At 49.5% G+C, this 20,881-nt stretch overlaps 1 protein-coding gene across 2 annotated transcripts in view; it reads right to left on the bottom strand.

Annotated features, from left to right (window-relative positions):
- Crispld2 (cysteine rich secretory protein LCCL domain containing 2) overlaps nucleotides 1-17,633 on the bottom strand; it is a 59,836-nt gene extending 42,203 nt beyond the window's left edge. For both annotated transcript variants that reach the window (XM_021169838.2, XM_021169837.2), the window contains exon 1: nucleotides 17,539-17,633. The gene's annotated coding sequence lies outside the window, so the exon portion shown is untranslated. The remainder of the gene's footprint in view (nucleotides 1-17,538) is intronic.
- Nucleotides 17,634-20,881: the final 3,248 nt, after the last annotated feature.

The following is a 20,881-nucleotide window of genomic DNA, read 5'->3' on the forward strand; positions in this document are numbered from 1 at the left end:
TACAGCAAATTAGAACCAGGTCAGCCATACCACCTCATCAGAACAGGGAAGGCTCTGTCCCATTAGTCAAAGTTGCCCCTTGTCTTTGCTCACACAGAAACTCCAGGGATGTAACTGTCATGTGGGCTTGGGAGTTCCAGGGACAAGGTGGACAGAGGAAGGGAGGGGATGGAAGATGAGGCAGAGTTCTAGAGAGTTATTTCCTGTCCCAGGAGGCAGGCAGAGCCAGAATGCTCTCTATTACCCTGAAGTATAATCTTATAGCTCCCATTCTAACAAACAGGACAGCATGGGTTAAGGTAGCTGCCCACAGGAGCTGGGGCTAGAGCAATGTTCTTAGGGCTAGCAGGGTGTTCACTGTCTGTTTCATGACACTCTCTGGAAAGGCTTCCATTTTGACCTGAGAATACCGACACACCCAATTCAGGGACAGGGACACCCAAAAGCCAGACAATCAGGTCTGGCTCTGAGGTTCTTGCATACTGTCCTGCCTTCTGGGAAGGATGCTCGGAGGCAGGTCAAGCGGTGACTCTGTAGATCAGGACTCACTAATTAAGTCTCTGGGATGCTTAGCCAGGGCACGCCCCTGGAAACCCTCCAGGGTCCCAACCAAGCCTGTGTAAGACCAAAGGCACAACATAGAGAGGCGGGGCTCCGCTGCTCTCTCCTATGCCAGACTCAAACCCTGCCCTGCTCCAAGGGAGGAAGCCTCGGGGGCAGAGCCCAGGAGAATGCAGAGGGCCCACTGTGTGCAATGGCCCCAGCCAAGAAGCACACCAAGAATGCAGAACATTCAGGATGTCCAAGCTCTCTTGGGTCGGTCATATCACCATAAACACACATCCCAAGCTGCAGAGTCAGATCAAAGTGACACACCAAAACATGTCACTGCCTCTCCACCCTGGGATCATGGCAATGCCCCACCTGTGTTTTTCCGTGCTTGTCTAGCTCAAAGGGCAGGACCCAAAGCATTAACTGTCATGTGACCTTACCATGGCCAACCAGATGAAAACCCAGAAACAGACAGAATCAGAGAGCAGTCAGTAGGAGGAGCAGTGGGTTGACTGGTGGCAGGAAATGGAGTAGAGAACTATATAGGGGGTAAAAGGAGCCAATAAGTACAGCATGGTGGTAAGTTTAAAAACCGGTAGAAGATGATAGTGTGTGTGCTTGATACACGGAGCAGTGAGACACCTGGCCACCTTCCATTCACAGAGCTGGAAAAGCATAGACAGAAAGAGAGAACACACACAGAATTGTAGATATATATATACATATACATACATACATACATACACAGAGTCATATATATATACATACATACATACATACACACACATACACACAATATATACACACAGCCATATATATATATACACATACATACAGTCATATATATATATATATATATATGTACACAATACACACACAGCCATATATATATATACATATACACAGAGAGTCATATATATATACACATACACATAGTTATATATATATATATATATATATATATATATACACACACACACACACACATATATACAGAGAGAGTCATATATATATATATATATATATATACACACAGAGAGTCATATATATATGTATATATATATATAGGCGCACGCCTTTAATCCCAGCACTCGGGAGGCAGAGGCAGGCGGATTTCTGAGTTCGAGGCCAGCCTGGTCTACAAAGTGAGTTCCAGGACAGCCAGGGCTATACAGAGAAACCCTGTCTCGAAAAACCAAAAAAAAAAAAAAAAAAAAAAACAAAAAAAAACACAGAGTCATATATATATATACACACACAGAGTTATATATATATATATATGTGTGTGTGTGTATATATATATATATATATATATACATTCACACAGAGTCATATATAAATATATACACAGTCATATATATATATACACACACGTACACATACACACAGAGTCATATATATATATATACACAGAATCATGTATATATATATATACAGTCATATATATGTATATATATATATATATACACACACACACAAGTACACATATATACACACAGAGACACACACATACAACACACACAGATATACACACACATACATATATATATATATATACACACACTCAGACATACATGCACACAGAGACACAGATATGCACACAAACACATACATGTAAACACCCACACTCTTGAACACACCTATGCACAGATCTATACACTTAGACACATCCTACTATAAATAAAGAAACTTTAAAGTATCATGTCACAGATACAAGCAGAGAGACACGTATGAGAGGACACAGAGAGATGATGCCACCTGTAAGCCAGGGGAGACCTCAGTAAGAGCCAGTCCCACCCACAGCTCCGCCTCTGGCTCCTGGTCTCTGGCACTTCAGAGCAACTCCACATCAGGCAATACAGGAGCAAGAAGGGGGTGGGCCTCAGGTGTTCGTGGGCTATAGCATGTTAAAGGAACAAGAGGGAGGAAGACTCCAGTCCATGGGACCCAGTGCTTGCCGTAAGCCACAAGCTGTAGCATGGCTCACAGGGACATGTCCAGAATCCCAGCTTGTGGGGAACCAACCACTCACTACCCAAACAGCTGTATTAAAACAGGACCAGATGTGCTAGCCTTCCCTGTATTCCAAGGCTGAGGCCAGAAGATCACAAGGTCTAGCCAGCCTGGAGTATAAGGTAAGTTTGAGAGCATCCAACACCACTTGACAAGATTTTGTATCAAATGAAAAGAAAAAATAAGGGACTGGAGAGATGACTCAGTAGTTAAGAGCACTTGCTGTTCTTGTAGAGGACCCACGTTAGAGTCCAGCATCTGTATAGTCACTTACAGTTATATCTACAACTACAACTCCAGGTGGTCTGATGCCCTCTTCTGACCTCCATCGGCACCGGGCACCCACATGGTACACAGACACAAAGGCAAAAACAGTCACATACATAAACAAACTGGATTTTGAAAATTTTTAATGAACACCCCGAAGGGCTGGACTGCAGGGGACCACGCTCCCAGCACTGTGTATGCGTGCCTGCCTTTCCTTTAAATGGTGTGTGATATGTGCTTGCCAATGGGCTGCACACGGAATTCCGTCAGAGGATAACTTGCTGGAGTCAGTGTGGGTCCCAGGGATCAGATGTAGGTCATCTGGCTTGGTGTTAAGTCTCTTCACCCACGTACTAAGTCATCTCACTGGCCCAAAGACATTTTGTAAAGGAGCAGTACACGCTGGCCTGGTTGCCTCGATTTTAGCAATGACTGAGCTGATCCTGACAGTCTTGGCGGCTTTTAGAGGGAGTCCTACCCTTTTCTAGTCTCCTGGCTGCCATGGCTCTCCATTCCTTAGAAGTACGATCCTACGGCTCCTATTCTATAAATGGGATAGCTAGCATTAAGGTAGCTAGCTGCTCAACATTGGACAGCCAGAGACAGAAGCTGGGGCTAGAGGGCTGTTCTTAGGGCTAGAGGGGTGTTCACCCTCTTTCAAGACTCTCTCCGAAGGCTTCCATTTTGACTCCTTCCAAGGCATTCAACTCAGGGACAGCCAAGCAATCAGATCTGGCTCTGAGGTTCTGGCATACTATCCTGCCTCTTGGGAAGGATGCTGGGAAGTTGGTCAATGAGGATCCCCTAATGTGTCACTCCAGGAAGACAAATGGAGCCTCTCTCGGATACTTAGCTAAGACACGCCCCTCCTCAGCAAAAGCATGCGCAGTACCCTCTATGCCACGTCTTTGACACTGTGTGGGCTGCCCTCTCCATCTGCAGCCAGGCTTCAGTTTTCTCAGGTTTTCAGCTGCTCACAGTGTGGGCCTGGGTCGACGCTCCCCCTGTCTCTGGAATAAAGCTCGCACTCCTGGGCTCTTCCCTCCCACCTGATTCTCCTTGGCCCTGCCAAATTTCACACCCTTTTTCATTTCTGTGTACCGTTTGCATGTGCGAATATGCATGATGCCACATGTTTGCCTGTATGCCCACCCGTGTGCACGTGCACGTGGAGGCCACATGTCTTCCTCAGTCACTCTGCAGCTTATGTACCGAAGGTCAGTCTCTCGTGATTTCATCCAGCCCAGGTAGCCAGCTTGCTCGGGGGATCTGGTCTCCACTACAACCACCGAGGTTTTACATAGGTTCTAGCGATCTGAACCCTGGCCCTGACACTTGTGCAGGAATCTGTTTACACCCTGAGCCACACCTCTGATCCTCAACATCATTTCTAGAGGAGCCTCCTCCTACCAACCTCTGACACTCCATCACTCACCAACTTGGACTATCCCCATGGGGGCTGCAGGGCCACACAGCTAAGAGGGACTCTGCAAGGTCTCCTTCTCTTCTACTACAGTGACAAAGAGAATCCAAGTGTCAGGAGCTATCTAGCAAGAGCTAAGGCTAGCAGGTGGCCTTCTTGGAGGTGGCCCACTTTTTTGCAATGGCCTAAGGTGGGTGAGCTCTGAGAGGCAAAGTCCCAAGAGACTTCACCCCAAAATTGCTTCTTGCTGCTGTTATGTCTTTCCTGTCACTATTACTTAGGCTAAGGATATCTGAGCATCAACCCACCCTGTGGAGCAGACCTCCTGCAGAGCAACATAAAGATGAACTTTCATGAATTAATGCAGTTTGGATGAATTCATGATGTTATAGAATTGCTGATTTGATTCAAATTATCTTAGGAAGAAAACATTTTAAGAAATGGTTTTAGCTGGGTGTGGTGGCGCACACCTTTAATCCCAGCACTCTGGAGGCAGAGGCAGGCGGATTTCTGAGTTCGAGGCCAGCCTGGTCTACAAAGTGAGTTCCAGGACAGCCAGGGCTATACAGAGAAACCCTGTCTCGAAAAACCAAAAAAAAAAAAAAAAAAAAAAAAAAAAAGAAATGGTTTTAGTTGTTTTGCTAGAAAGATGTAACAAAGTTAGAATCAAGAATAGAATGTGCCCACTCCTCAGAATAGTAAGTAAAGGCTGCATAATAAGGAATTCAATGAGCTTTCATAACCACACTAAAGAGAGAAATAGGCTTGGGACAAACGTGTGTTCAAGGAGAAACATTCCGGTCCAAGGATGAAGCCACAGGTGTACACTAAGACAAGGCCATGTGAAACTGTTGCTCTGAACTTATAACAAGCCTTTGAATTTAATATCAACATCCCTCTGTTACTCCCCTTTTGTAACATTTTATCTCTGAGATAATTTTCTAAAGAATTTTTGTCTAAGAAGGTGTAAAAAGGCCAGAGAAAAGAAATAACATTGCTGATTTGGGGGACTCTTCCCTCATCTACTCATCCACCCATCCATCCACCAAATGCATATGTCTGTTTGTCTATGTGTAGGTAAGAAGACTGACCAAAATGTGTGTGTGTGTGTGTGTGTGATTTAATTTCGTTTTTTTCCTTTTCTTTTCTCTCTGGTTCAGAAAGAGTTAATGAGCCTGGCCAACAAGGGGCTCCTGGGTAGCTAGCCAGAGAAGCTAGAGCTAGCAATAAATCCTTCCCCTAATCCCCTGCTGCTATACAGCAAGAGTTAATTATCAGAAACCAGAGGCATTTGGCCTTAGAATAACAAAGAGTTTAAGAAAGGTAAATACTGCTGCTTCCCAGTCCTGCAAACCCTCTCTATGCGGAGAAGAGAAGGTCACCGGCACCCAGGAGACCCCAGCCAGCTAAAGCATGCAGCTCCCATGAGGACAAGCCAAGAGGGGTACAGGAAGCTTAGACAATGGTCTTGAACCCCAGGGTCAATGGTGAGACTCAGATTTTGAAATCAACCCTGCTGGACTGCCTATACCACTAGGACTGACTGGCATGCCCTGGGTCATGACTGTGGACAGAAGATTCTGCAGCCCCATTTCACAGCACACAAAACTGAGTCCTGCACACATGAACAGACTTGGGAGTCTGGGCAGCCCATTGGAGGCAGAGCTTTTTTGAAAGCTTGAGGACTCATCACAGATTCCCTTGCTTTAGTCTTCCAGTGACCCTCCCAGCACCAGATGGTACTTGATGCCATTTAGAGGTTGAGATGCAGATTTGTTGAAATTCTAGCAAAGCTCCTAGTCCGGCAGGGAAGATGGTTGCATCATGTAGCCCAAATGCTTTGTGTTTAGGGAAGCCTGCCAAAAAGATGTCAGGGCTAAGACACCAGCTGCTGGCCCGGCCGGCCTCCGCACACGCTGTTCCTGCAGCCCGGCCCCTGACCCCAGAGTGCCCGCTGCCAAGCCTGCCGGTGAACCTCTGCTCACTCTGAACTCTCCTTCCTGGAAAGCCTTGAGGGAATTAATCACGCCACAGACCTGTCAGCCCACTCACCCCTGAGTCCCAGAGTCTGTCTGACACATCTCTCTGTTCGATAAATATTTATGGAATGAGCGAGGAGGGGCATGCCTCCTCCTCCGTTCTGGATCAGAAGAGCCATATAAGGGCTGTGGTCCATGGGGGCCTCTCTGATGGCTGCATCCTGGGCTTTCGGGGAAACAGAACCTGGGTCTGACCCTTGACATTGCCTCTCCACAGCTGTGTGGCCTCAGACAAAAGCATTGAGCTTCTCTCCTCACGTGGGGTGGGGTGCTCTAAGCCCTACAGTTCTGAGTGATGGAGGACCACACTGCAACATGGTTTCAAAGGCTGGAACTCAGCTCCATCAGTAGAATGTGTAGCATATACAAAGCCCTCCATTCCATCCACAGCCTGAAGATGCACTTGGGAGGTGGAGGCATATTGAGCTTGAGGCTAGCCTGAGCTACTTGAGACCCCATCTCAAACAAACAAGCAATAGACAGGGTCTGGGACCAGGGCATGGAGCTGATAGGATAGTCTTCCCCTGCAGCTCTTAGTTCAAAGTCTTGATTTGGGCTGAGCAGTATAGAACTTAAAATTCCTATTAAGCATCTGGAACTTGGGGGAAAGGAGTCCCAGGACACTTGACTCAGTGACCCTTTAGTGATCCTTTAGCCTGGGCCTCTTGGCTTTCTGGGGAAACACCCAGCCAACTGTGAATAGAGAAGAAGGTCATCTCCTTTGGGGCCCCCTTTCCTCTGTGTCACAGGCCTGCCTGTCCAGGAGCTGGCCCCCCCAGCACTGGGCCTGGTCACTATGATCACCACAATGGGTTTCCTTATGTGCTGGGAGCTGGGCGACCGACACCCGAGCATACAGCCTGTTCTATATTGCTCACCCTTTCCCTTGGCCTACACATCCCACTGTGGCCAACTCCAAGCCACCAACCCATGTGAAGCCACTAAAGACAGTGTCTGTAGGAAAAACCACTGCAATTGCCCACTGGCCATCAGCCACCCCGAGGCACAGACAGAGTGAGAAGCTGTCTGAAAGGTCTCAGCCCTAGGACTAGGCTGCCTTCCATTTAAATGTGACTTCCTTTCTTCAAGGTTATATGATTTAGCCTCCACAGAGGTTCTGCTTTCCGGTTTGTGACCTATAAGAAAATTGAGCCATCAGCCCTGGCATACCAAAGGCTAATGAGTCCACATCCGTATCCCCATTGATGACTTGGCCAAGGTGTGACAAATGGGGATGGCCCAGCAGTGTACCGGTCCCTTCATTCCTGGAATCTCCTGTATCATCATCTGCACAACAGATGGGCTCACTGATTTTATTAGCCCCATTTCACAGATGAGGAAATAGAGGACAGCAAACAAAGATAGTAAACAGCCTGGTCACGGTCATAGAGAAGGCCTGAGGGGCAGGGACAAATTTACTCCTTATACTCCAGTCTCCCATCTGTCCACTTTACCCAGGCAGCACCTCTGCTTCACTGCCCCACATCGATGAGACACCACAACCCAGAGGCCTGCTCCCTGGACAGCCACTGACTTTCAACACAGCCGAGGGCTTTCCCAGCTCACTTCTCCTCAAATCTAAAAAGGGAGAGCTGAAGTCTGAGCAAGAAGCCAAGGACAGATCAGAGTCATACCCACAAACCACCCAGAAATCCCGGGAATGAAGTGTGGCTGGGAGGAGGGACACCCCCACCCCCACCCCCACCCCAACCCCCAAGCAGATCTCAGTGATCCAGGCTGGGCAGGGAACATCCCGTTACAGATGCCTGGGTGAGCAGCAGACAGCGGGCGGTGGCGTCTCCCCTCCTGGATGGATCCCGTCTGCTTTTTGATCAAGGTCAGACCCAAAGGAGGTGAGAGACTGGCTCTATCCCTGCTGGCCACCCCACCGTCACTCCAACTCCCCACATCTAAGTGCTGGCCCTCCGTGGTCTCTGTCTTACAGAATCAGGTGTCCTCTGTGCCTCCAGCAAGAGACACTAGGGGACTCGTGGAACAAAGTCAGATGCTTAACAAATACAAGAACTCTTTCATGTTAGCCAAGGGCTTTACCATTAAGCAATATCTTCTTATCACTTTTTATTTTGAACCAGGGTCTCAATAAGACACCTAGGCTGTCCTTGAACTCATGATCTTCCCGCCCCAGTCTTTCCAGGAGATGGGATCAAAGGCCTAAAATAACTAAGCTAGACTAGTTCTGGACAAAAAGAATACTCAGTCAATAAACATGTAAATCACTTCGTGCTAAAACCAAGCATGTTCCATGCAAGTCAAGATAATATGTTAAAAATAAATAAAGAGGACAAATTAAGTGCTTGGATAACAAATTAATGTTTTCTTAGAAATAACCCATGTGGAACTCCTCGGCCTGACCTTGTTCTGCGGATGTGGGAAGGTTTCCATGGCAACCGTTCCCATCAAACTCTGGATAAGGAAATGACTGGTGCCACAGTCATAAGCAGTGTAGGAAGGTGTCTGAGTCGGGCCTGGGTTCAAATCCCATCCTCTATGGAAAGCTACCTGCTACCTACAGGGTCATTACCTCGCCACAGCTCTAGTTCCTCAGGGACACGGCAGGGCGGGGCCGGGACAGGTGTGAAGACCACAGGATCTGCTGCCTATCTGACCAGTGTCCACAGTACCTCTTTCCCTTTGCCTTCTGAGTGAATTTGGAATCCCAAATGGCCTTTGCTCTGAGAAACGGGGGCATCCAGAACAGCTCCAATATGATGCCCCCTAGGAAGGTAGAATAGCATCAACATGGCCGAGCCGGGAACTAGATGTGGGGTCTCCTCTGTTGGGCTCCACAGAGAAAGCAAGTCCTGAGATCCTGCCCAGGAAGGGAGAGGTTTTTCCCAGTCAACATTGGTGCTGGGAGCTAGGCTGGAAAAGGCCCCTGCAGAGATGAGGCCATGACCCCTGTGTTTGGGATGAATGAAGGATGAAGATGTGGAGGGGTTCCCACCTGCATGTACTAAAGTCAAACATAGAAAAGGAGTCAGGATCACAGGCAGCCAGGGCCAGGTAGCCAGGGGTTTGGAAGGCAGCTATAAGGAGCTCTCCTTTCTATCCAGTGCAGAGGATCCTCTGTAGAAAGCAAGCGCTGGCTGAGGTCTGGTTTAACTTTAAAAGCCCATCCATGGTCAGCAGGAAGGCAGAACCTCACCTTTGCGTGTGGCCCAAAGCCAGCCAGACTCTGGGGATTAAACACACACAGTTCCTTCATGTGAAGTTTAAACCTGGCCTGCACCTTTAGAAGTCTGGAAATGGTTACCCTGAGGGTGGGGCAGTGGGAGGGCCCCGGGGACGTCTGTAGGCTGGCTGGGCTCGGGAGCCTCATCTGGGAGGAGATTTACCTGACAGCCGGTGAGTGATGCTCTCCCCTCTCTTACGCGTTGAGCTTCAGTGAAAACTAGGTTTATTTTAAGATGAAAATATCTCAGACTGTTTGAAAGATGAATTACAAGAGGCATGAACGGCCCCTCAAAAACTACGCCGGCTCACAGGAGAGAATCGCACCCATCAGAGGCTAGCCCCTCAAGAATCTCTAGGCTGAGACTGACCCAACACCCCTGCAAAGTAAACCAAGAGGAAAGAGTCCAGATAAGGGCCAGCCAGGAAGTGTGGAACCCAGACAGGGCCGGGTCCATCCCCAAGCTGGCAGGGCACTTTGTCCCACACTGCCAAGGCCCTGATGAAAATATCTCTTGGTGCTAGCCGGGCTGCCAAGGTCCTGGAAATAAATAGTGTGTTCAGCCACGGGGGAGGACAGCTAGGATGTGTAGGGAGTTCTGTGTGTGTGTATGTGTCTGTGTTCTATGTGTCTCTCTGTGTGTGTATGTGTGTGTCTGTGTTCTTTGTGTCTCTGTGTGTGTTTATGTGTGCATTGTCTGTGTCTATGTGTGTGTGTCTGTGTGTGTTTGTCAGTGTGTATGTGGTATGTTTGTATGTGAGTCTCTGTGTGTGCCTGAGTCTCTTTGTATGTGTCTATGTGTGTGTGTGTGTGTGTGTGTGTATATATGTCTGTGTGTGTGTCTTTGTGTCTACGTATGTTTGTCTGTGTGTGTCTATGTGTGAGTGTCTGTGTGTGTTTGTGTGTGTGTGTCTGTGTGTGTCTCTGTGTCTGTGTGTGTCTGTGTGTATCTATGTGTGTCTCTGTGTGTCTCTGTGTGTGTCAATGTGTATGTGGTATGTCTGTGTTCTTTGTGTCTCTGTGTGTGTTTATGTGTGCATGTGTCTGTGTCTATGTGTGTGTGTCTGTGTGTGTCTATGTGTTGAGTGTCTGTGTGTGTGTGTCTGTCTGTCTGTGTGTATGTGTCTATGTGTGTATGTCTGTGTGTGTATCTGTGTCTGTGTGTGTCTGTGTGTGTCTATGTGTATCTATGTGACGTGTGTCTCTGTGTGTCTGTGTCAGTGTGTATGTGGTGTGTGTCTATGTAAATCTCTCTGTGTGCACCTGAGTCTCTTTGTGTGTGTCTGTGTGCTTATCCCTGTGTATGTGTTTATGTGTGTTGTCTGTGTGTGTGTATATATATATAATATATATATATCTTTTATATAATATATATGTATATATGTATATATATAATATATATCTTCTCTGTGTTTATATGTGAGTCTCTGTGTGTGCCTGAATCTCTGTGTGTGTGTGTGTGTGTCTCTGTGTGTGTCTTTGTGTGTGAGTGAGTGTATGTGTGTGTGTTGATACTCTTCAGGAGTCATATCCTTATTTATTTATTTACATTTTTAAAATGGTTTCTCACTGGCCTGTGACTTGCAGATTCAGTTAGGCTTGCTGGACAGCAGGTCACAATGCTGGAAGCACAGGCACATGCCACCACACCCAGCATCTTTACATGGGCTCTAGGGATTGGTCTTGGGTCACTGGGCTTGTACAACAGGCACTTTGTCACCTGAGCTGTCTCCACAGCCCTACAGCTGGAGCGGCTCGTGGTTGGTGCAGAGCTGGCTTCAGAGCAGGTCAGTAGATGCACCCAGCAAGGTCCCTGTCACTCAGAGGCTCCAGAATGGGATCTTTGTGACACTCACTAGGGTCCCAGAGTATCTGGAATCAGCCTTGTGCAGAGTGCTACCAGGTGCCATGTGCTTCCCACGAAAAGTTTGGGTTTTGGCTTATCGGTTGCTACTAAACCAGGGCTTACACATGCTGTACAGCTGAGGGTAACCCTGGCCCCAAACACCCTGCTCCTTGGGTCTTGGTTACAGGGACATTTCAGCCACAGAGCTCCTCCAGAGGCAGGAGGATGGCAGATTTGAGGCCAGCCTTGGCTACATAGCAGTATCTATTTAGAAGAGAAGAACAGGGTGCCAGTTGCACCTCCTGGTTCAGATGGCGCCTGGTCACTTGTGTTTCTGTTGAAGCCACAGGGTTGCTGCTAGTCTGGGGACCACACTTAGGGGATCCCTGCTTTCAAGAGCCTGCCTGCCATCTGTCATTCCACACCTTGGGTTTGTTGTTGTATCTGATTGCTTGGGACAGGATCTCACACAGAGCAAGGGAGCCTTGACCTCATCCTGTGGTGAGGATCACCTTGAATCCCTGTTCCTCCTGCCTCCGTCTCTAGCACTGGGATTAGGGGTGTGTGCTACCATGCCCTGTTTATGGGGTGCTGGGGATGGAACCCAGGGCTCTGAGCGCACACTAGGCAAGTGTTCTTCCAGCTGAGTCGCCTTCCCCTGTTTCCTCAACTTTCCCCAGACCCCAGCACATCCAGAGCTCAGCCTAGCCGCCTGTCTCTCCCAGCATGCACTCCGTATTTTATACAGAAGAGATGGAATTGAATATTCTGAGAAATTCTTTTTTTTTCCAAGTCATTTTACTTCTGCCCCTCATGAGGACTCTGAGAACTTGCTATGAAGAGCCACTGGGAATAAAATCAGAGCAAACGTAAGTGGCCACAGAGGTCAGTTACAGAGGGCTTGCTCTTCTACGGCAAAAGAGGTCAGGACGTGGCATAGTGTGGGGCTTAGATGGCCCTACCGGACGCTTTTACTACCCTGTAAGCACAGGGCTCCAGAAAATCCCATGAGTTGTGTTCAGATCCTCAAGGTCCCTGGGTCCCCTCACCCCGGCAACACAACTTATTCTAGAAGCAAAAGCCTCCATCTCCTTCAGGACTTGTTCCTAGGTAGTAGTTGCTCAGTGGTGCAACCCATTACTGCAAGATGACCCCGCCGCCCTGGGCTGACCCTTCACCCTGGCCATTCCTACTGCAGGCCTATTGGAGCCCTGTGGAGCTCTGCCTGGGGCAGTCATCAGCTCCCGCAGCCACTTTCCCTTTCCCTTTGAGAAAGTTGAGGTCTGGTGTCCTGGGCCCACTCCATGAAGGGTCAGAAGACACCAGCTCCCAGTCCTTAAGAGCAAGTTAGATTCTTTCTGCCTGGGGACAGGGCTAGCTCTGGGATCTCTGCCCTACAAGCAAAACAGAAGCACGGGGGCCTTTTGTTCTGGGATGTTACCACTCAGCATCAACACATGACACTTTCCAGAACCTGGATTGAAAAATGTGGGCTTTCATAGTTTGTAAGATTGTATTTTTTGTTTGTTTGTTTTTAATGATGGGCCAGAAGTTGCAAAATCCCTCACTAGCCACCTCCCCCTCGCCCCACCCCCACCCCGGTTTTGTGGCTTTTTCCTAAGCTGACACAGCACTGGAGGCCAGGCAAACCTCGTTCTGGCTGGATCATCATGTCCTCATGGCCTGGAAAGGGGGGCGGGGGGGCTGCCCGAAAGTGCCACAGTTGCAAGCTAGGGGTCGGAGACAGAGCAGTGCTGCCCCAAGGCAATGTCTCAGACATGATTCTCAGTGGGTTTCTGTGACTCAGGACAAGACGTCAGCCCTGCCACAAAACTCTAGGCAATAGCGTCTGTCCGTACCCACCACGGAAGAACTCCCTGCCTGCCGGGTGAAAGCCTGGCTCATGCCAACCTCACGGAGGATGATGGAGCCAGCTTTCTCACCGTTACACATCCAATGACCGTGTGACCTGCTGTCTCCTCTGCACACACATCCACAGAACCACACGCACAACTGGGGCAAGATCTCACACAGAGCAAGAGAGCCTTGACCTCATCACATAGTTGAGGATCACCTTGAATTCCTGACCCTCCTGCCTCCGTCTCTAGCACCAGAATTAGGTTGTGTGCCTTACTCTAAAGGACTAGGCAGTACAGCTGGGCCCCTGGCTGGGCCCCACTGTAAGTTCAGAGGAAGGTGCTGTACCAGATGACAAATGTGACCGGCACAACAGAGTGTGCCACAAGGCTTGTCATGATGTAAGGGTGATCTTAGCATCTCCAGGTGCCTGGCCCCAGGTGGTTGGGGGTGGGGGGTGTAGGGCAAGATGTCTGTAGAAGTATGCAAAGTTATATGCACTACAGAGAGTGGGGGTATGCAACTCAGAGGCACCTGCCTAGAACCCCCAGTGACAAGCTGGGGAGTGACTCGGTAGTGGCAGGCACACTGGCCTTGCACACACGATGCCTTGTTTCATCCCCAGCACACACACACACAAAAGAGCCAATCACAGTGGTAGTGATACAACTATAATCCAAGGAATAAGAGGACCGAAGCCAGCATGGGCTGCATTGTGAGTTCCCAAGCCAGCCATGGTGACACAGTGAGGCCCTGTCTCAAGACAAGAAAGAAGACGCTGTAACAAAACCACCACTTTGCAAACTAAAACAAAAACAAACAAAACAAAATAAAACAAAACAAAACACTAAAACCAGGTGCTCTGGCGCATAGCTTTAACCCTAGAACTCTGGGAAGCAGAGGCAGGCCATCTGAGTTAGAGACCGGGCTAGTTTACAGAGCAAGTTCCAGGCCAGCAAAGGCTACATTGTGGGACCCTGTCTCAAGAGAGAGAGAGAGAGAAAAAAAAAAAGGCAGTAAAAATATTCAGATATGGTCTACCGAATGCATGGATTTTGCAAACACCCAGGCACAAAGACCACATGCTGCAGGATTCTATCTGTGGGAGATGTCCAGAGTCACCTGAGATGAGCAGTTGCTGGAGTAGCCTGGGGCATAACTGTCCACGCACACAGGATGCCAGTGTTCTGGAACTAGATGGTTGCGTTAGCCATACAACACCGCCGACATACTCAATGCCCCTCAGTTGTGCATGGACAACTGACCGTGAGGAGGGCTGAGGAGATGTCTCAGCAAGCAGCTAAGAAAGATCACTTGCTGCTCTTGCAGAGGACCTAAGTTTGGTTCCCAGTATCTTCATGGGGAGGGGGGGATTCACAAACCACCTGGAACTCCAGTTCCAAGGTGGGTTCTGACACCTCTCCATCCTCCTCAGGCAGTACAATCCCATGGACAGACCCACATACAGATGAGCACAGGCACATAAAATGACTAAATAAATATTTTTAAAGTAGTGCATGGGGGGGGGGTGGAGCATCGGAATGACTCAGTGGGGAGAGGCACTTGCTACCAAGCCTGAGAACCTGAAGTCAATCACTTCCTTAGATCCACAAGCACAGACGGAGATGTATTCCATGAGTTGTTGCCCTCTGACTTCCACACATGCCCCATGGCATGTGCATGCCCACACACGTGCATGCCAATGCCCACATACATGGATGCATGCGTGCATGCGTACGTACGCACACACTCAATAAATATCAATTTTTTTTGATTTAAAAATAAAAATGATATTTGTATGTGTGTTTTCTACTCTTTCAAGAAAAGACAAAACAAAAACAACATGACTGAATGCCCTGGACTCAGGACCCTCTCATGTGGCTGCTCTTGTCTGCTCTGTTGCTTGCACGGTGCTCAGTTGGGGACATCATAAGGTAACCTAGGTCCCTAGCTGAAGGGCCTCTCCATGGAATGAAATGATGGCACTCTGGCCACACCGAGGTTTCCCATCCTGAAGAGCCATCCAGTTATCAACCCCTTGACTGACGTGGGCTCTGCACATCTGGGACTCATCAAACGCAGTGAGTTTTTTTTTTTTTTTAATCTTTTTTAAGCTTCTAGCTCCCAGAGTAGCAGACACAGAGGCACCTCCCCTACTCACAAATTACACTGGTGACGGAGAAGAGCCTCGAGCCAGCTCCCACAAGGCCAAGGTCAGCACCAGGGTCCTGCCTGCAGACACTCCAGTAGAGTTCACACAAGACGGATGCCATGTGTGTATGTAGGGGGGCGGCTGTGAAGGGCCTCCTGATCCTCTTCCTCCATTCAGGCCCTCCCCCTGCAGACCAACCCCACCCCTCTGCAGCACAGCAGCCAGGCTCTGGGAGCCTCACTGACCCAGGTCACCAGGCAGACTTTCAGTGTACCAACGGACCGAGTCCTGGTGAAGAGCCCAGTCAGTACAGCCCCCTTCTGGCCCTACACCGCGCCCCCACCAACCCCATCTGAGGCCAGGCTCCTGGAGATGCTAAAAGCACCCTTATGTCATGAAACAAGCCTTGTGGCACACTCTGCTGTGCCGGTCACATTTGTCATCTGGTACAGCACCTTCCTCTGAACCTACAGTGGAGCTCAGCCAGGGGCCCAGCTGTTTCGTGTTCTGCACACGTGTGCACTTCATGCATCAGTGGGTGGAGCATGCCGGCTCACAGGGCAGTCGAGAGATGGCTAGGGCCAGCCCTGGCCATAGCTGGCCACAGATGTTCCAGAGGAGTGTCAGGTGCCAGCCTTACTATAACTGTAAGAATCAACACCTCCGTCCTCACTTCTCTCCAGGAGCCTCGTCCAGATGTTTGTCCAGGACCCCTTAGATAAAGCCCCCCTGTGAAGGTCAGGTTGAAGACAGAGGCAGTAGTGGATAGATAGATAGTTGTCTTTAAAAGGCAGGACCTACAAGTTGTGGGTGTTAAGAGTCCAGAGCCAGGCCCACCTATGGTGGTATAGTCACAAGTCACTCTCCACTTCCAGCCCAGATTCAGGACTCTGAGCTACTGACCCAGGTCCCCAGCCACCGCTCCCAAGTCAGGCACTGTAGCCCCACACCTGCTATTCCTCCTGGAGGTGAGGTGAGGACGGTGACAGATAGAGGATGCCAAGTGATGCTGTACATCCCTCAGTTCGTTTGTGGCAAGCAGCGTGGTCCAGCCTTGTTCTGCAGGGCTGTCAGACTCCAGACCTGATGTGCGGAGTGTAAGATCATCTGGAGAAGGCAGGACTACCCTACTTCCCCAGGGCAAGGAGCCCAGGTCTAACAGTGGACATTTCCAGCCCTGCTCTTGGCTCCAGGAGAGCCAGGCATCCAGACAGCCTCTCACACCGGCTTAGTCACCGTAGCAACTCACCTTTCCCTGGAAAGAGGGCCAGTTCAAATTGCACTGCAGCAACAGGTATCTGGCGCCGAGTCTATACCCCAAAGGAGCTGATCTTGGCTTTCCTCATCTGGGGCCAATACTCCTGACAGGAGGACTTAATTCAAGATGCCCACTTTAGGAAAAGACCCTGTCATGTGTTCCCTAAAACGGTCTCTAGAGGAGTTGCTATAATCCCGGCACTCAGGAAACTGAGACAGAAGGATTCCTATGCGCCAGAATCCAGACTGTGCTACACCTGGACACGTCCCTGGGAAGCCTTGGAGGCAGTCGGAGGTGGCTTCCAGACCTGTCTCTGTTGTAGTCCAGCTCACTTTACCCCTCTGACCCTCCATATTTTAATCTGAAATAGGGTTAGGAGACCCCCCTCACCACAAGCCTGTTGCCAATGGAAAAGGGGTGTGGCTCTGTCATTTGGAACCAAAGGCACTTACCTGCCCCTGTGATCACATGAACCTTACCCTCACAGAGTGAAACACCCCTCTAACGCAACCAAGCCATCATCGAGCCAGTTATCGACGCCCACTGACAACACACTACCGCCCCAAATGGTGGCAAATTGCCTTGGGTGGGCAAAAGAGCGCGCCTCAGTGAAGCGCGAAGCTTCGTGCAGCCAGGCTAGGGATCCCAGCTCCAACAGCTTCCTAACCGCGAGTCAGTCCCGGGCAAAAAGCTTCGTAGTTGAGCCTCAATTTCTTCATCTGAAAAGGATTTTGCAGGTAAGGGCTCTGCAGAACGGCGGCACACAGCCCTGAAGCACCACGTCTGCCTTAGTCAGGGCAAGAGAGTCGAAAAAGGACAGAAAGAGGAGACATTGCAGCCGAAGCAGTGAGGTGGCTAAGAGTTCGAGAACAGCGTAGGCTACGCAACAAGACCTGTCTCCTACAGACAAAAGAACAGCGGGACCGAGTCCCTCTCACCTGTGCGGAACTCTGGCCTCAACCTGGGGAGCGCTGGGCAAGCAAGTTGCAGATCTGGAACCTTGCGGATGCTGGGCGCTCTGAGTGGGTCCGGGACTTGAGCGCGGCCCCTGGTAGCTTCTTAGAGCATCCTGAGCCACGCCCCCCAAGTCCACAGGCAGCGCTGATTGGGCTGCAAGGCGCCGGCCCCGCCTCCTGTTTTCGGGAGGGTGGAGGCACTAAGGACCACGATGCGCAAGGAGCGCGCGGCCCCTAGCCGTGACCATAAAAGTAGTTTTCATTGAGCTCTTTCTGCGCGCGGCAGGCTGGGCACCCCCGGACAGTCCGTGGCCTGTGGACCCCACCCGGTTCTACTACTCAAGTGAAGGACAGGACAAAAGACCACCGGGAAGCACGTGCTGAGCCGGGGTGTGAGCATTTATCCGCCACGACCTATTCCCAAACTAGGAGGATCTCGGGGGTTCCCAGCAATTTAGGGAGGAGGCTATGTCCCACTTCTGTGGAGAGATTATCCCGCCTCCTCAAGAACCCCAGGGTGAGGTTCCAGTAAACTTAGTACCATGTGCCCCAGGGCATTTGGCGGTCACCTGGAGCAAATATCCCGAGGTTAGAATCCGGGAAATTACTTTAGGTAAGGTTGACACCCAAACCCTTAAGGGCAAGTGAGGGAATGAGCGGGAAGAGCTAAGAGATCCCCCAGAACACTCTCAGTCACTTAAAGTGGGACTGGAGAAGACCACCCATCCACTAAGAGGCACCTCCCACTAACACCTCCACAAATACTACCAGGAGCAGGTACAGCGGAGCCCGCTGGGGTTCCTGGTGACATGTTGGGGAACCTGGATTCCAACCAGAGATCTTTACCCAAGTCCTTGACGCAGCACTGCGCAGATAAAGATTCAGATATGTTAATATTTTTCGTTTTAAATCCCGTCCTTAATGCTCAGTTTTGGAAGCATCCATCATCAAGAGACCTGCACTCACTTGCTACAGCCTGAGCTGTCTTCCAAGTACCAGAGGAGTCAGTGCTGATTAACAGGGCTGATTAGCAGCCCTGGGGGTGATCCAGGACAAGGCCAGTGAGGGTGGGCCCTGTGCTCTATGTGCTATTCTCCGGTGCTGACAATCTGGCTTGACCACCCTCACACACCAGCATCCCTATTCTCCTCAGTGAAGGGACTGACCAACACAGAGATTCCTGCACGCATCTCTGAGTCACAGGTCTCCAAAGTGCACGTGCCCACTCTGTTGCCAGTGTCCGTGACCATTAAGCCTTGAATGCAAAACAGGATAAACTGGGTCCTGTTACCCACCCAGGAACGGGAAGTGATGAGGAACAGGGCTTTTCTGGGACCCAGCATTTGGGCAGGAGTGGCTTGTCAGTAATAAGAAGTCCCAGGCTCTGAGTGGCCCCACCACACCGCCCTGCTGACGCTCTTCATGACAACCTTGCAAAGCTCCCTGATAGCTCGGTGTGACTCTTAGACACCCCTCCCCACCGAAGCATTCTACATGCCTATCATCATCAGGTCAAATCAACATGCCAAGTCTCCCTCGGTCTGGCCATCCCTGCCCCAGAACCTCCAGCTCTTCTTCCTACTCTTCCTCAGTTTCCCCTTTCCCTCCCCTGTGTGGCCTTCTCCTCTAACCTGCCCCATTTCTCCTTCACCAGGAGAGTATCAGGACCTATGCAGGGGAACTTCAAGGGTATCTTCTGGTCAACCTCTCACGGCCCGATGGAAAGGGGCCTCTGGTTACAGATGGGGACACTGGGTACAAGCAGGTGAAGGCACTTGTCCAGGGTCACCTGGTTGTCCACTGGTGAGACTGGGATCCCAACCCAGGCAGCCTGTGCTGGAGCCCCTACTATATCTTAATGTATCTTAACAAGATTGCTACATTGAGATCTAATTACCTAGGGAAGGGTTGGGGAGAGCAAGTTGGAATGTTGTGATATCCCCATTTGCGAGCTGAGACACTACCTTTGACAGTCTCGCTGCCCAAGCTCCCCTGTGTATAACCTGTCACCCAGTGTCGTCTTGACCCAGCAGTCCAAATGGACCAGGAGAGCCTATCACGTTGGCCTCTAAGTCATGTGGCAAGCAGATTAGAGAATTTGTATTTATACAAGATGAACACATTGGATACTTCAGAGCTATTTCATTTCTTGTTGATATATCGGGGAGGCTAAACAAATTTCTAAAGTAGAATGTCATGGCTAGTACTGCTGTGTAACAGGAGGGAGATGTTCCAGTTGTATAATGGTTATTTAGTGCTGATGATAGACGTGTATATTCATATCTACCTGTTTTGATACCCAATAGTATGATTATGATACACACACGCACACACATGAGACATCGTTAACAGCCCCATTTTTTTTTTGTTAGGCCTATAATGTACTAGATAGGGGACTCTGGAAAGGTGTGGTTAGTGCCGTTAGTTTCTTCCTTAGGCCCCTCATTGGCTGTAGTTAGCTGTTGGCTGGAGCTAGACACTGAGAGTAGTGTTTGATATCGGCTGTGGGAGGGATACCAGCTGGGTTGCTGGCCGTAGTGGCTCCAGCCTTTCCAGTGGACAGTGTCAGGTGGTCAGACACGTGATGCCTTGCTGTCCCTAGAGCAAGCTTCCTCCAGAGCCAGGTGCCTTGGGAGGGCCTTTGATGGCCTGGTGTTGGAGACATGCCTCACTCTTTTGCTAAAACTACAGAGGCTAATCAGCTTTGTGGAGATGGGCACAAAGCACAGACCTATGCTAGTGGAAATGAAGAAATTTGCAGAGTCTTAAAAAAAAGAAAAAAAAAAGTCCACAGATGACCAGATACCATACAGCCGCTCCATAAAAAACAAGGTGTTGTTCCTAGGGGCTGAGAACCTAACCTAATGATGAGCACCTAACCTAGTAATGAGCACCCAATCTAGTGATGAACACTTAACCTACTGATGAGCACCTAACCTAGTAATGAGCACCTAACCTAGTAATGAGCACCCAATCTAGTGATGAGCACTTAACCTAGTGATGAGCACCTAACCTAGTAATGAGCACCCAATCTAGTGATGAGCACTTAACCTAGTGATGAGCACCTAACCTAGTAATGAGCACCTAACCTAGTAATGAGCACCCAATCTAGTGATGAACACTTAACCTAGTGATGAGCACCTAACCTAGTAATGAGCACCTAACCTAGTAATGAGCACCCAATCTAGTGATGAACACTTAACCTAGTAATGAGCACCTAACCTAGTGATGAGTACCTAACCTAGTGATGAGCACCCAAACTAGTGATGAGCACCCAATCTAGTGATGAGCACCTAACCTAGTAATGAGCACCCAACCTAGTGAT

Source organism: Mus caroli, unplaced genomic scaffold (assembly GCF_978045245.1).
Source record: "Mus caroli unplaced genomic scaffold, Mus_caroli_1 scaffold_10, whole genome shotgun sequence".
NCBI classification, from domain to species: Eukaryota; Metazoa; Chordata; class Mammalia; order Rodentia; family Muridae; genus Mus; species Mus caroli.